This window comes from Typopeltis vanoorti, chromosome 24 (assembly GCF_054136105.1).
Source record: "Typopeltis vanoorti isolate ZY-2024b chromosome 24, IOZ_Tvanoo_1.0, whole genome shotgun sequence".
In the NCBI taxonomy this organism is placed as follows: domain Eukaryota; kingdom Metazoa; phylum Arthropoda; class Arachnida; order Uropygi; family Thelyphonidae; genus Typopeltis; species Typopeltis vanoorti.
Genome location: NC_143572.1, coordinates 28,830,122 through 28,847,334, shown reverse-complemented (window position 1 = coordinate 28,847,334; position 17,213 = coordinate 28,830,122).

Below are 17,213 nucleotides of genomic sequence, written 5' to 3'. Positions count from 1 at the left end.
ATGTTTTTATGTAGTGTCGTGTAAGAGTGTTGATGTCATTCGTTAAAATTCGTTTAACTGTGTTTTAAGTGGTGTTTGTAATGGCTTCAAGAGTTGCAAAAATTCACCTAACATTTTCTACTACATATGCGGGGAATTAGTGGTAAAAAAAACAACGAAGAAGCATTACATATTTTGTGAAAAAACGTGTACTATGCGTATTTTGGGATGAAACTAGGTGGCTTAGATAAGCCATGGGCACCTCATATAGTATGTTCCATTTGTGTAGAAGAACTTAGAAGGTGGTCGAAGGGAGAACAAACATCTTTACGTTTCGGAATTCCCATGGTATAGCGGGAACCTCGCAACCATACCGATGACTGTCACTTCTGTTTCATAGACCGATTTAAAAGACTTGGTCAGAGATTTGGGTTTTCCTAAGGAATCTACAAAACTGCTCAGTTTGAGACTAAACGAAAATAATTTGTTAGCCCCTGGCACTTCTTTCTCATGGTTTAGATATAGAGAAAGAGATTTTCTTCCTTGCTTTTCAGAGGGAGGTGATTTAGTTTACTGTAGCAATGTTCCCAGACTGATAAGCAAATTCAATGTAAAATATGAACTCATCGATTGGAGGTTGTTTATCGAGTCCTCAGAAAGAAGCCGCAAAGCTGTACATCTCCATAATTACAATAAGCATGCTTCAGTACCAGTGGCACATTCCGTGCAATTGAAAGAACGATACGAAAATTTAGCCTTCATTCTCAGCAAACTTAAGTACAATGATCATGGATGGATAGATTTTATTTATTTATTTATTTATTATATGTTGGGCCGCCCATATACGAGAGGTTGGCTGGTCAACCTATAGTACATTTGTACCATATATGGATAGTGGGTTGGGAAAGAAGAAACTTGTTTATATTTAATTTAAAAGCCTGTATGTTGTATTCCTTGGGAAATACGTCAGGGGAAGACTGCTCCACAGTAGCAGTGGTGGTTGATGTTCTGTGGGTTGAGGTGAGTTGTGTAGGGTAAGGTTTGTCAAATGAAAGGGAGGAGGGCAATGATGTGCTGTCATCTGCAAAACTGAGTATTGGATTAGAGGTCAATTGAAGTAGATCATTGATATATAGAAGGAAGAGGGTCGGTGAGAGAACTGAGCCTTGAGGGACCCCGGCATTAGTTGGATGGTGAGAGGATAGGGAGTCGTCTACCATCACACATAGTGCGCGTCCAGACAGGAAGCTGGCAATCCATCTGCAGAAGTCCTGAGAGAGTCCAAATGATGGGAGTTTGCTTGGTAAGCCTTTGTGCCAGACTCGGTCAAAGGCTTTAGAGATATTAAGTGGAACTACTTGGGATTCGCTGAATTTCTCCATGGCATTTGTCCAGCGATGGGTGATGTATGAGAGTAGATCTTCTGTTGATCGGCTTTGACGGAATCAGTACTGGTGGTCGCTTAATAGCTGGGTAGATTAGGAGTTGGGAGTTGATGATTTTCTCCATCACTCTAGATAGGACTGAAGTGAGTGAGATAGGTCGGTAGTTAGATGGCAGTGATTTGTCATCCGTTTTAGGAATGGGTTGAATATAGGCCAGTTTCCAGGCTTTGGGATATATACCAATGGAGTAAGAGAGTGTGTACAGACGGCATAGGATATGAGTCAGTTCTGGTGCGCAGACCTTCGGGATAATTGGAGGAATGCCATCAGGGGCAGGAGACTTTTTTGTGTCTAATTTAGACAACAGCTTTATGATATATTTTTGGCAAAAGGATACAGCGGGCATTGTATGTTGGGCAGTTGGAATGACTGGAGGGCATTTGTCATTATCAGTTATGTGTGGGTTGGAGGCAAATTGTGAAGCCAGGAGGTTAGCTTTTTTTGTGGGTGATATTGCAATTGAGCCATATGGGTATGATAGGGGTGGGAGTAGTGTAGGGCAAAAGTTACGATCTTGGCAAGAGACCAAAAGGCGTGGCTGCCATTTGGACAGGCTGCAAGCTCCCTGCGTTTTGCCCGTTCAAATTTTGTTTTAGAAGCATTGATAATTTTCTTGCATCTGTTTCGGGCTTCAGTATAGGCATTGAAGGATGATGGGCTCTTGATTTGAGCCAGTTGTGGAATGCCTGATTTTTCATTTGTACATACAGCCTTGACACATCTTTTGGAGAACCAGAGTTTAGTTAGGGGACGGCAGTTCAGAGTAGTGTGGGGAATGTATGTTTTCATGCTAGTGAAGATTACTTTGGTGATAGTTCGGTGCATATGTTTGGACTGGAAGACCGCAATAATCCAACTATGGAAATAAAGCATAATAGTCTCGGAGACTGTCCCATTTGGCACTGTTATAATGCCAAAATTCTCTTGTGTGGGAGTGACTGCGTAAGCGTTGTTGCATGGGGAGGAGATGAGCACTAAGTTGTGGTCAGAATTGCCCAGGGGGGCTCACTACATTCACTGCATATTTGGAGGGGTCATTAGTAAGGAAGAGATCTAGGGTATTTGGGGAGTGGTTCGGGTTATCTGGTATTCTGGTCGGTTTTTGAACAATTTGTGTAAGGTCATAAGTGATGGCAAATGTTTCAGCATCTCTACCTGCAGAATCTGTGTAACTGGAAGAGGAAAGCCAATCGGTGTTATGGACGTTGAAATCACCCAGGAGGATGAATTCGCTGTTTGGGGAGTGGGACTGAAAATCAACTTTTAGGGAGAGGAAATGAAAGAGCTCAGAATGATTGGTGGTATTAGGAGAGCGATAGAGACAGTAGATGAATTTGACTGAGTGGGGGAGGAATAGCTTCAGCCAAAGAATTTAGGCGATTCATCTATTTTCGCGCAGGACGTATGCATCCAGTTGAAATCGCATAATATGCCTTTTTTTTTTCTTTAACTTCGGTTTCACAGCTGCGGCACTTCGTGATGTCATTTGGTTTGTTGGTAAGCTGACTTGAGGTAATCTTCCGTTGTTGGCCTTTGTTGCCGCCAGCTTTGCTTCGCAAGGTAGGCATAGCGCTTTCACTTGGTTGTTTTTTAATTGTAAAAAATAGCTGATTTAATAAACTATGAATACTTACGAGTTGTGCTAAAGTAATCGGCTCCTTAGCACTTCTGTTAGTTTTTCGTTTACTGCTTATTTTGCATAAAACCACTTGCAATTACGATGAAATGCGGAAGCACAAGTTTAACATAACTTATTCACAGGCGCCACACGAGGCCAGTTTGCGGTGATCTTAAAGTCATATCTATGATTTTGGGATAACAAAGGGGATACACCAAATACCGTGCTTTTTGTGCGAGTGGGACAGCAGAGATCGAGAGCAACATTGGATCAAGAACGAATGGCCAGAAAGAGTCACATTAGAACCTGGAAGTAAAAATGTCTTACACGAAACTTTGGTTGTTTGGGTAAAAATCCCTTTACCACCTCCTCACATGAAGCTGGGATTGATGAAGAAATTTTTCAAGGCTTTTTCGAAAGAATGAGAGTGTTTTAAATACATCTGTGCAAAATTTCCGGGATTATCTACAGAAAAATTGAAAAAAGGTATTTTTATCTGTCCGGACATCAGGAAACTTATGAAGGATAAACTTTGAAGAATAAATGGCAACTATTGAAAACGAAGCGTGTTAAACTTCGAAAGAGGTGGTGACCAATTTTTTTGGAAAACAAGGACCCCAACTATAAAATGACTCTGGAAGACATTCTCCAGAAATTCAAGGATTGGATGTTCCATGAGCTTAAAAGTGCACTTTCTCAACTCTCATTTAGACTATTTTCCTGAGAATCTGGGAACTGTCAGCGAAGAGCATGGAGAGCGATTCCACCAAGGCATCAAGAAGATGGAAAGAAGGTATCAGGGCAGGTGGAATGTCAACATGATGGTGGACCATTGCTGGATGTTGCAGAGAGACGACCCGGGAAAAGAATTTCACAGAAAAAGTTCAAAAAGAAGCTTTGAAGGAAAAACGAAAAAGACACCACAACGAAATATAAAGTATGTACTAAAGATTAATCTTTAATTACTTTAATTAAAAATTTTTTTCCAATACTTTCATTCCAAACTGTTTACGGAAAATTTTAAACACTGTTATTTTATGCGTTTTGAAGCTATTTTATTATAATAAGTTTTCAAAAAATCCTTACGTGATAGAAAAAAATGGAAGCGATCTTTCAAATCAGCCGTCAAAAATAAATCAGAAACAGTTAATAGTTTCCAGACAACTTTTTATGACTCAAATTTTCAGGGCTGTGTAATTTATGTTCTTCTATCATATATTTTATCTTACATGTTCTCATTTTTGGGAGCCCACAACCTTCAAAGTATTCTCGTATTCAGCATTCTAAAGACCTGCCATAATCTTTTTACTTCCCTCTGAAGCCTCTTCCCCACTTCATCAAGGAATCCAGCCAATCAGATCTGTACCAAATAGTCCCGATGTGGCTTTATTAATGCCTTATAAATGGAACAATAACCTCCCCCATCTCTGGTTGTCAATGTATTCTTCAACAATTACATAATTTGATGTGCTGATGCGGCCACATTTGCAACATGCCCTCTAAACTTCAATTCCCTGTCCACAATCACCCCTAAGTCCCTCGCCTTCAACTTCTTCTAGTTCAGTTCCATCAATATCGTACACAGCATGTGATCTCAACCTCCCAAAGTACACCACCTTACACTTGGCCACGTTAAACTTGTAGTGCCACTTACCTTTCCCCATACAGCCAGCTTACAAGATCTCTGCATCGCTTTCATGGGTTATGGCTTTTTCCAGTTTTGCATCACCAGAAAACAAGTGGATATTTCCTGTGAAATTATTTCCAATATCATTACTGTATAAATTAAACAACAGAGGACTACGTACTGACCCGTGAAATACACCACTAGTCACCTGCCCTCTCCTGGACTTAACTCCTCTATAAACCACTCTTAGATATCTGTCCATCAGCCACCCTCTAATCCAAATCACACATAATACATAATCATACATAAGCTTCAGATTCTTTCCTATTTGCTCAAATTTAAATACCAGAGTTCCATGTTGAATCCTTTCAAATGCCTTTGCAAAGTCTAGCAGTATCACCTAATAAGCATTTCCTTTATTCGACTCCACTGTTACTTTATTATAGAAAGTAAGCAAATTGCTAAGGTAAGGCCTACTCCTCACAAAACCATGTTGCCCCTTATAAAGCATCATATTTCTATCCACCCAGTCCTGATTTCTGACGTTAAATGCTTTAAATTTGCTATCATAAAGGGTGAATGATAATTTAAATTTGCTATCATAAAGTATAGTGTAACTTGAGCACCAAATAGAATGTTGCCATACCTTATTTTGATTTTTAGATGTTTTACATATAAAATAAAAATTTTTTTTTTCATAAAAATTCATTCATTCAACTTCCACCTATGGTACATTTAATGCTGTGAGTGGTAAATTTTTTTTTTCTATTTTATAATTAGATGTATTTTCATTAATTTTTTACATAAATCAGCAAATCACGTCTTGAGACCAAACAGAACTTTTTGAAGTTCTCCATTTCAGGTGAATGCAGGGAGATGGTCCTGCACACGAGACAAGACCATCTCCCACCAATATAATCACCAACTTCCATATCAAAAACGGGATTTGAACCCGCAGCTAACTCGGGCAACTAGGCCGTCAAAATGTGAGAGCCAAATAAAACCTCTCTTACGGATGTTTTTTAACTGCAAGGTTAGGTGTAAATAACAGTCGAACAATTTAGACAGATTGTCAGTGTGAAAGATGAAAACATTACATGTTATATCCTAACGTAGATTGATTGGAAAATATTTGTAGAATGAAACTTTAATAAAACTAATATAGCAATAATAATAATAATAATAATAATAATAATTTTTAATAGTATTAAGGATTTTATTTTAATAATAATAACTTTATTATTATTCACATATAATATTTACAATACGTACTTGCACACTAATCTGCATACAGGTATTTACACAATAATAATAATAATAATAATAATAATTATTATTATTATTTTTTTATTTTTTTATTTTTTTTTATTTTTTTTTTATTATGTCTCAGTATAAGTTACATACAATACTAATATTTACAGCATTTACAATAAGGATTATACAGATTTTTTTTTTTTTTTTTTTTTTTTAAATGTCTCAGATGAATTGCATGCATAGTTGCTGTAGTAATTATATGCATATAATATTTATAATGCATTACAAGTGTGTATAACAGATGCTTGCAAGTTAGTAATTTTCTTCCTCGAAGCTTAGCAGAGCTTATCTGAGGAAGACAATAGATGACAGAGGGTGGTGGTTTCATGGTTGTGTTCCTATAGTGGTCACAAGCCAGGTGTTGATTTTACTGTTTGTTGGTACGTGTTTGAAAGACTTTGACTGCTATTACAGTTTAACTTTTTTTTTGTGCAAATAGGGTTGGATTTAGACATGGTGTGTTTGTTTCTTTGTGTTCTTGTAGTGGTAGTTTTTTGAGAGGGGGGGGGGTTGTCGTAGGTTTGTGTGTGTGTGTATGTGTGGTGGGGGAGAGAGAAACAGGAATTGCTCTAATTTTCATTCTCGCTATAATATTTATATAGTGCCTGTTTCAGCTCTCTGTATGTTCCTAAGTTTCTGTTGTCGAACGGCAGTTTGTTTATCATGTCAGGTACGTAGAAGTTTCGGGTGGCTTTGCCGTAGTGATTGTTGTACTTATATGTTATGTAGTTTGTTGACTGTAGTCTTGTTATTTGATATGTAGTTTGTTGACTGTGGTCTTGTTATTTGATATGTTGTTCTGGTTACTCTATATGTTGGGCTGTAGTAGTGTTTTAACATGACTGTGTAGTGGCGTAAGTGTTTCACCTTAAATATTTTGTGTTTTGTCCATGCTTCCTGCATAAGAGTGGCTTGTTCCCAGAATATCAGTTTTATCATTTTATCTTGCAACCATTGTAGCCTGTTAAGTCTGTAGTCTGCACAAAATGCGTATGATGTGATTGCATATCTTAAAATGTTTTCACATAATGCTTTATAGATTAGTATTTTTATGTGGGTTGGGGCAATGTCTTTTAATCTGTATAGTTTGCTTGCTATTATCCTAAGCTTGGTATGTAGATAGTTTGTATGGCTATTCCAACTTTGATTTGCATCGAAGTGAAGTCCAAGGTAGCGTGTTAACAGTTTTCACCTGTGTGATGGTTGTGATTTTAGGTTCTGCACTTTGTGTATAGGAGGATGAATGTTTGATAGTGAGATATTTAGTTTCTATGGGCAGGGTTTGGGGGTTTTTGAATACCATTAGCTTTGTTTTTCCAGGGTTTATATATATGCCATTTTCGGTTAACCAGTTAGTGATTTGATTGATGTCGTGTTGCATATTTTTGTAAGCGATTTGTGTTGTGAATAGATACTATAGCAGTGTTGTCTGCATACTGGAAGATTTTACTTTTTAGGGGGAGTTAATAATAATAATAATAATAATAATAATAATAATAATAATAATAATAATAATAATAATAATAATAATAATAATAATAATGCAGCGATGAAGCACTGTAAAAAAACTAAAGATATATTTTCACAGGTTTTTTTTATCTTAAGAAAGAAATTCAACCAAGTGAGCTCCTTGCATCTCGTCCATCATATGTTAACTCCAATAGTTTGCTATTATAATGTAAAACTTTCTCCAGGTAAGTGAAAATTCAAGCCTTACTGATCATTACTTTTATTATCTATGTTAAGCATATTATTATCAACTGATTTCAACTACGGTGTATTATTTTATAATATAATAAATATTTCTCATGTATGCAATGATATGCGATTTTAGCAGCTTACCTTGAGTAAGCTGTGGCTCCATCTGACGGTAAAAATACGCATTCTTTGTATTCTGATTCTCTTCTTAACTATCTTTTTGATGATATCTCGGAGTATTATTTTTTTTTCTTTCTTCTCGAAAACGTTTTTTAATCTACAAAAGCACATAAATCAGACGGAAGATACACGCAGTAAACAGAGGCTTGCTGTACTTAGATGTTCGTAATTCCATTGAAACTAAACCAAATTATCTTTTCGTTTTGTGGTTGTTTCTCAACTGTACTGAATTTGGACCAGCGTGGTTATAAACAGTTGCCTCCCCTCCCCTGAAACCTTTATTTGTTGTTATTATTTTGTTTTATTTTTATTTACGTTCCATGCCTTGTTTTATTTTACTGTTTGCAATAGTAAATAGCTCTGTTTCCCTTAATAGACAATTTCCGTTCTTTTCTCTTCACAGTGCTGATACATAGTTTTGTGGCGCCATCTACTAGAACAGTATTACTGTATTTTATACAGTAATAACAGTTAGCAGTGAAGAATATTTGAAAACATTTAAACAATTGAAAGCGTGCATTCGCTATTAAGCTGACTGCTGGTTCGCAGGTTGCTGTATACTGCTGGTGGACACAAGTGTGTCTTGATGGATTAAGGAAGACCAGATTTGATGTAAAATCATCGCTTTTTTTTTGTTTTTTTTTGGTTACCCTGTGGAGCAGGGTTTCTCAAACTGTGTTCCGCGGAACACTAGTGTTCCACGGAAGGTGAATAGGTGTTCCGCGAGAAGTTCTGAAATTTGTCATTTTAGTTTTCTAAGCATTTTTCATGAATAAATATTTTATAGTAAAAATATTCTGAGGAGAATAATATTAGTGAATATGTCGAAAAGCTCAGACCCAGAACACCTAATGACATCTGTGTATCGTTAATTTTCGCACATCGAAACCTTTCAACATTTGGGAAAGGAAATATCGCTGTTTATGACCGGTCATAAAAATTGCCTGCAAGCCCATTACAACAATTGGTGGCATATCCTCTGTTCTAAAAACTGAAGGAAATGACATCTGTGTAGCAAATGTCAGTGACCAAGTAGCATATTTTTAAACATGGAAGTATTCATGAATTATTGTTAATTTTCACACATTGAAATCTTTCAACAATTGGGAAAGAGAATACCACCGTTTATGACCGATCATAAAAATTGCCTGCAAGCCGATTACAACAATGGGCGGCGTATCCTCTGTTCTCAAAACTGAACGAAATAACATCTACGTTGCAAATATCAGTGACCATTCAGCAAAGAAGTATAAAGAAAATTTTTCCACTCATATTGAAGATCAAGGTAGTCTGTATCCGGTTCTCAAATCTATTACTACTGAATACTTTCTTCGCAAGTTCGTATTGCAGTGTGTAAGTGCTTGTTCTGAAACCGGAGTACCGTGATTTTTTAAAAAGTAATAGGAATACAGAGTTAAAATTAATATGAATAAGAGACAAGGCACTTTGTTTAATTTTGTTATTAAGAAATCTCTTATTGAAGGTGTTTGTGACGGAACATACAGTGAGTCATCCACCTCAAGCCTACAAAGATCTCCAGGATGTACAAAAAGGAAGGGAAAACTACCAGCACACAGGAGAAAAAGTCTGCATTCACTCGTAAGTACTTATAATAATATTATAAATGTATTTGGTGATCGGAATGGGATATGTCAATGAAAATCAACACAAATTAATTTAATGATGTTTGCCTGAAGAAACTACGACATGCTACAAGATTTCATTAGTCCAGTGATTGATAACGAATTTAAATGTAATTTATATTTGTCAACACGCCACACCGTATACATAAGTATACTAATACTCTTTATGATTATGCCATAATTAATTATTAATACTTAGGTTAATGTATGAACTTTAAAAAAATTTGGAAAGGTATTTACGAGTAAATTTCTTGGGACCGGGCCCTCGGAAAAAAAAAATCAGCTAACGCCTTTTTATTCCCGTATATAGGGAGTAGGCGAGGCGACGTTTTTTAAAAAAAAAAAAAGAATTATTCTTACTCTTTAAACTAATTTTATAATAATATATCTGATTTATTTCGAACTGTTTAATTTTAGTTATTGAACATTTTATCAAATGATTCTTATTACAATTGCTTTTACATTATTTGAAACGGTTTAGTACTTTTCTTACAAGTATTGTTACAATTCATATTTACTTTTGTGTGTTGCAGTCTTTTTTTACTATTTTGCATTATTCATTTACTTTTATATTATTCGACATTTCTTATTTATAATCTTATTGTTTTTCATACTAAAGTTACCTTTACAACACAATTCTATTTGTTTTTATTATAGCTCTGACAAATATTAGAATTTGAATATTATTGAAAAAATACCCATGGATTCTTGTTTAAAGACAGGAACTTTAACGCAAGGAGGAGCAAGTACTTCTGCTGACACATCGACTCGTATGATTGGAGAAGATATGGAATTGAAAACGGTGGTTTCTTCAAAAGCTAATATCAAAGAACAAGTGTCATCTCAGAACAGACCAAAACGGAAGTACGATGAAAGTTATTTAAATTATGAATTTACGTGTATTGGCAATACACATGCTCCTGATGTTTTGTGTAATAAAATACTAGTAAACGGTTCTTTGGCTCCAGCTAAATTTCGTAGGCACTTCGAAATGAAGCACACTGATTACAAAGGAAAAGATATACATTTTTTTAAGAGACGACGTGACTCTCTAGAAAAATCTAAACTTTAAATGGCTACAATTGCTACAACTGAAAACGCAGCAGAGGCGTCTTTTCGCGTGAGTTACTGCATTGCACTTCATGGTGAAGCTCATACCATTGGTGAGACGCTCATTAAGCCTTGTGTGAAAGACATTGCATCACGCATGTTAAATGAGCAGGTTGCTAAAAAAATAGATGCAGTACACTTAAGTATAAAGAGCTAATAAGCTTCATTTCGGCAATGAAAACATTACTTAAATTAAGGGGATATTAAATCCCACATAGTTTTAAAACCGAATAAGAAACTCAAAGATTGGAATCAGAGTCTGGGTAGTGACCTCTCTCCATAATGTAATAACAGCATACATTTCCTAGGAAATGTGTTTTTACATTATGGAAAATACCTAAGAATAGCGATCTGAACTTCCCCACCTTTGCAACGAGTTGCCCGGTATTGTACTACGTACTAGGATCACTTGCATTGGCTAACGCTAGTGTCGCCGATACTTTATAGTTTACTATATTCGGCAAGAAACTCTCTGATTCCAATCTTTGAGTTTCTTATTCGGTTTTAAAACTATGTAGGATTTAATATCCCCTTAGTTTAAGTAATAGATGCAGTACAATTATCAAATGATACTGTTTCACGCAGCATCAAAGATTTTTCTGCTGACATAGAAAAAGAGCTAATTCATAGACTTAGACTTTGCAGTGAATATTCATTGCAAATGGATGAATCTACAGATGTCGCAGGATTCGCTGTATTACAAGTGTTTGTTCGTTATATATTTGATAAAAGTATTGAAGAAGATTTACTCATGTGCGAAATATCTACAAGAAAAAACTACCGGGGAAGATATATTCAACTGTATTAATAATTATATTACAAAACAGGAAATCGGTGGGGAGAAGTGTATTGATATTTGTACAGATGGTGCTCAAGCAATGGTAGGAAAGATGAAGGGAGTTTTAACATGTATCCTGCAAGTAGCTACAAGAGCCACCAAAAGTCATTGTGTTTTGCATAGACAAGCACTAGTAACAAAAAGAATTCCTACATATTTAAAAACTATTTTGGATGAAGCCGTAAAAATGATGAACTATGTAAAATCTCGACCACTTCAATTCGGATTATTTAAAATTTTGTGCGATGAAATGGGTAGTGCACATAACGCACTTTTATTACATACTGAAGTGAGATGGCTACCCAGAGCAAAAGCATTATTGAGGCTTTTTGAACTTCGTAGTGAGTTAATGGTCTTCTTGATGTCACATAATTTAGGACAAAATTTTATTGAATTATTAAGAAATTATTCATGGTTGATGAGTCTTGCGTATCTGGCAGATATTTTTATAAAGTGCAATGAAATTAACTTATCATTACAAGGAAAGAATATTACTAATTTGAATACAAGAGATAAAATTGCATCTTTTGATAGGAAGTTGCAATTCTGGATTTCTACAGTTGAACAGAATAATTTTGATTGTTTTCCCACCTTGCATGAATTTTTAACTGAAATAAATTCTAAAGTAAATGAAGAAGTATCAAACGTAATTTTAGAACACTTGCATGACTTGCAATCAACCCTTTTGCAATATTTTCCAAAATCCAGTGAGGACAATTCCTGGGTTCTGAATCCATTTACAGTGACAGCTAAGCCAGCAGGCTTCAGCGCAAGTGACTATGAAAATCTAATTGACTTAATTAGTGACTCTGATTTAAAACAAAAATACAAGGAACTGCCAATAAATGATTTCTGGGCAAGCGTGTCTAAACGCTATTCTTGTTTTACTTCCTTTTACGACGACATATTTATGCGAGGCGGGATTTTCATATTATGCTGCAACCAAATCAAAGTCCAGGAACAGATTCGACGCTATACCAAATATGAGAATTCAACTTTCTAATATTGTGCCTGATATCAAACGAATTTGTAATTCAAAGACCCAAAAACATCGGAGTCATTAAGAACTTAATTTGCAATATACGTTTTACTATTTTTATGTGTTTTGTTTTTACTAATTAACATTTGACAATAAATGATTGTTTTTTTAACGCTTAGATTTACTCATTTATTTTATTTATATTTACCTAACCTACAAAACCAGCAGACAGGAGAGAAAGTCTGCATTCACTCGTAAGTACTTATAATAATATTATAAATTTTTGGTGATCAGAATGGGATACGTCAATGAAAATCAGCACAAATTAATTTAATAATGGTTTAATTAATGCTTAATTAATTATTAATTATTAAATATTTACCAATCATTAATTATTCATTAACAATTATTAATTAACAATAAAATAAGCTAAATTACCACTTAATTATTAATTAATACATTACAAAATATCCAAGGTAAACATTTCAGGATTTGTAAAGTGTACCGTCGTAGAAAAAGTTTGAAAAACCCTGCTGTAGAGGATACTTCATTCAACTTTCTTTGAATGCCCTTGAGTAAAACGGTAATCATTGTCAACGTCTTTGAAGTGTTCGATTAGCGTATCTCACTAAATTTGCCAGTTTTTCCTATGTTGTGTAGCCCACAACTGCAGCTGATCATGCAGACACCTCGTTTTTTTTTTTTTTTTTTTTTAAGTGGTAGATGTGGAGGATTCAGACGACTGGAAATTTTGTTGATTTGGAAGAAAGCAATTTTTAGCTTTTTTTTTTTTTTTTGGCGACGCAGTATTGTTCTTTTATCTGTGATCGATTGTATATATGAAAGAATCATTTCGCCTTTAGAATCTTGGTTTATTTGTTCTTCTGTTTATTTTGGAGATTGAAATAGAATTTTTTTCACTAAAGTTCTGTTATAACCATTTTTTTTGGAAGGACAGAATTAAGATACTGTAGCTCTTTATTTCTTGTGGAAATTCTGTAGGCTCTATCGCATAAAAAACAGATGGCGCCCATTTTTTGTGCTGGTTGGTGATGAGAAGTTGCGTGTAGGTAACGTCTTTTGCTAATTGGTTTTCCCGTAGACTGAGAAGTTGATTGTGTTTTGTTCTCACATCTCAACTAATGTATCCAAAAATCGGTAAAGAACCTACATTCTTTCTAATTTAACTGTGAATTTGATTTGAGGATAAATGCTGTTCAGGAAGGTAACGAAATTTTCTAATTGGGTAGGAGATGCTCACTGCCTTCTCTTATTCCATCTATTTCTGTCCTTTGGAAAACAGTCTCCACCACTCTGCCTTCCCCAAAGATTACAACTCTCATCTGTCCAAGCAAAATGTGAACCTTCCGACACGGCACTAGTGTGCTATAAGTCTTCTGGTCTCTCGTGTTTGGATAAGATATAAAAAAGACCAGGACCAGATTATTAAAAATATTTTCGAAGTGTCTTCGCCATTTTTTTGGCGAAGACCCTCCTATGTTAGCTGACCATAAATAGGTCAGCTAACATAGGAGGGTCCATCGGTAATCATCCTTTCTGTTCAAAAAATCTTCAAATTTGAAAAACAGTGCTATTAATGGAATCGTTAAAAAGGTCCACTGAGTCCTGTGGGAAACTTTCCTGAAGTATTTGTATGGTTTTTATTCTTGGAACATTTGTAAAAAGTCCAGGCTTACAATTATATCAACAGGAGTCAATGGTGATGCCTTTGATATTATCTATGAACGGTTCCTACTGGTATAATTGCAAGCCTGGACATCTGATTTGTTTCAGATGACTGGGTGAGTGATAAAATCTTCGTCTATTCCAAAGGAACTCTTACTTGAATATATAAAATACGCAACTTCGTTCCTTCCACCTCAAGAAGCTAATTTACGACGAATGGAATCCATCTTTACAATTAACAATGCAAAACCTCCAATGGATAAAGTTACTACGGCAGAAAGTCAAGCATTAAAAATCTACAGAAAAATAAGGATATTACAATTCTCCCAGCAAATAAAGGTAACGCTACTGTCATCTTACATACTGAAGAATACATCAAAATGCCACAATTATTGCACGCAGATACTTAATTCTTGAAAGAGATCCAGCTCGTACACTCCACTATCGTACTAAGAGTCTCCTCAGAACTGTTGTGGAATTTCCTAGAGATGTAAGATTATCTCTTTGTTCATTTCATCCTTTAATTCTTCGACTACATGGTGTCTCTAAAAGACAAGAAAAACACTGCACTAAAACCCACTGTGGAAGGCATTGATTCTCCAAAATATAAGGTTAAAAACCTTTCTCCAAAATTTTAAAACGTTTAGCAGGTTCGACAGCCTCATCACGAATTCCGAATAATTTGTTTCGATTATTACAGACATACATCTTCAAATAAAATGAAATTATGACCAGCATCTCCTATATCGGTAAATATATATTAAGTCTTTGAGGAAAAGCAATCAGCTCCTTTTCATTGAAACCAAGATTTCACATACCAACCATACCTTCGTGCGCAATCTCATCCATCCAAAAGCTTGGCATCATTTCTACATTTGGTAAACGTGCTCACTCTCTCCTGATTGAAGAGGAAGAAGAAGAGACGATCACCAAAGAACTCAAGTTTCTTGCAGCAAACGTTCAAAATAACGGTTATCGTCAGCAGACTATTAATAATCTTCTGTTTAATCCACCTGCTCACCATATTGAAGAAAATCAGGATGTAAAAGGTTTTATTTCTCTTCCGTATATCAGCTCCTTTCACCAAAGTTAGCTAAAATTTTAAAAAATATATAAAATCCGCACTCCTTTCACTAATATAACCAAACTCCTGTACTTGCTTCTGTACAAAAAATCAAACATGACAGCTTAAAATACACAGGGATTTAAAAATATACATCATCTTTGGTGTTATTGCAGTATACCATATTTTGGTCAAATGTAAAAATCTATTGAATTACGCATACCGGTCATTGTATTAACTTTTATTTAATACCCTGTTGGACCTCTTTTAGCCTGAATTACATCATGTGTGAGGTTTGGCATAGATTCCACAAAGTGTTCGATTGCATCTACGTTTGCAACATATCAGGTGTTCCACATACCCTACACCCTTTTAACTGGCTCAGATTTGACGGAAGAGGACTTTAAGTCATGCCTTCGAACAATACTAGAATATGCATGGCTACATCACATTCCTCAATGGAGTTCCAACCAGGGCTTTGTGCTTTGTGATGACTGGGAAAGATGATGGAAGTTGCCGTCATGCTCGCTGAACGACTGTTGAATAATTCTTGTGCAATGAACAATAGCAAGTCGTTCATGAAACAACTGGCACCTTCTTGATAAAAAGTCAATATTACAGGATGGACGTGATCGGCAGCAATGTTCAGATATTCGTTGGAGGACACCTGACTTTCTAGAAATATCAGGGGACCCGTCCTGTACCAGCAGAACATGTATCACACCATGACACCACCTACAGACCCTTGAGTGTTTACAAGGCAAGCTTGTTTATTGCTTCATGGAGATCCCGCCAAACTCTCTGCCTACAGTCTTTCAGTTTTCAGTAATGTGTTCCTAACACCAGTATACGGAAAAACTGTCTTGCAAAACCACCAGTCAAACCATATTTACATAGGTTGCCCAGACATTGAACATTACTACTCAACGAACAATTAATATCATCAATAGCTTTGGAACAACATGCCTTCGAACAATACTAAGATATGCATGGCTACATCACATTCCCAATGCTGTGATTCTGGTAGAAAGCCAGCAAAAATCATCCCCTACGAGAAAGAATTAAAACAAAATCAACTGAGATGGTTGAAAACTAACTTATTCACTTTCACGAACATTCAATGCTCTTGATTTTTACAGACTAACGAATGCATGTAGGGGAAGACCAAGCGAACAATATTGGCAAACTTCTTTTCGAAGTTGAGACTCATCAACCATATTTACTATTTGGCACAAAACAGAGGAACTAAGCTCACTTTCATCCAATATACAATATTCATTTGTTTTTGCTATATGAATATTTCTATATATATATTTCCCTATTCATACATGAACAAATACATGAATGATGAAGAACTTCGGGAGATTAAACTCATTAAACATGATATCATAACCAGAATACATCTAAAATGCCAGACTACTTAGGATTAGGAATACGCTATATTCACATTCATCCATTTTTGCTATCTGGTGACCCCTCAGCTGACACAGAAACAATCATCTCCACTTTATCATCACCCTTTCAGTCATGACTGAAAGGGTGCTACTCACCTTCTTACTTCCTCTATGGTTGAAAAAAAGGCTCTAGAAGACAAACACACAACCAAACAAATAAGCGTTTATTTTATTTTGTTATATAGGTGGCAGTACTTATTTCGTAACCCTTCTAAATTCGGCCACGCATGTCTTGATGTATTTCTACTATGCCATGAGTTGTCTTGGACCAGAAGTTCAGAAATATCTATGGTGGAAGAAATACCTCACCATGATTCAAATGGTAATTATTCCATTTCTTTCTTTCTTTCTTTCTATTAGTTATTGCAAATGCTCATTATCTCATCGGTTAGAATGATTTCGCGATGAAATGCAATAAATAAACATACCACTACGTAAAATGCTATTCGAAAATTTGTTCAACCTTTATCTGGATCTATTTTTTTCTATAAAAGTAATGGCTGAAACTACAGAAAAAGGTGAAACGTACTATGCTTGTGTATTTTTTTTATTAATGTGGAGTAATATTCTGTGATTGTC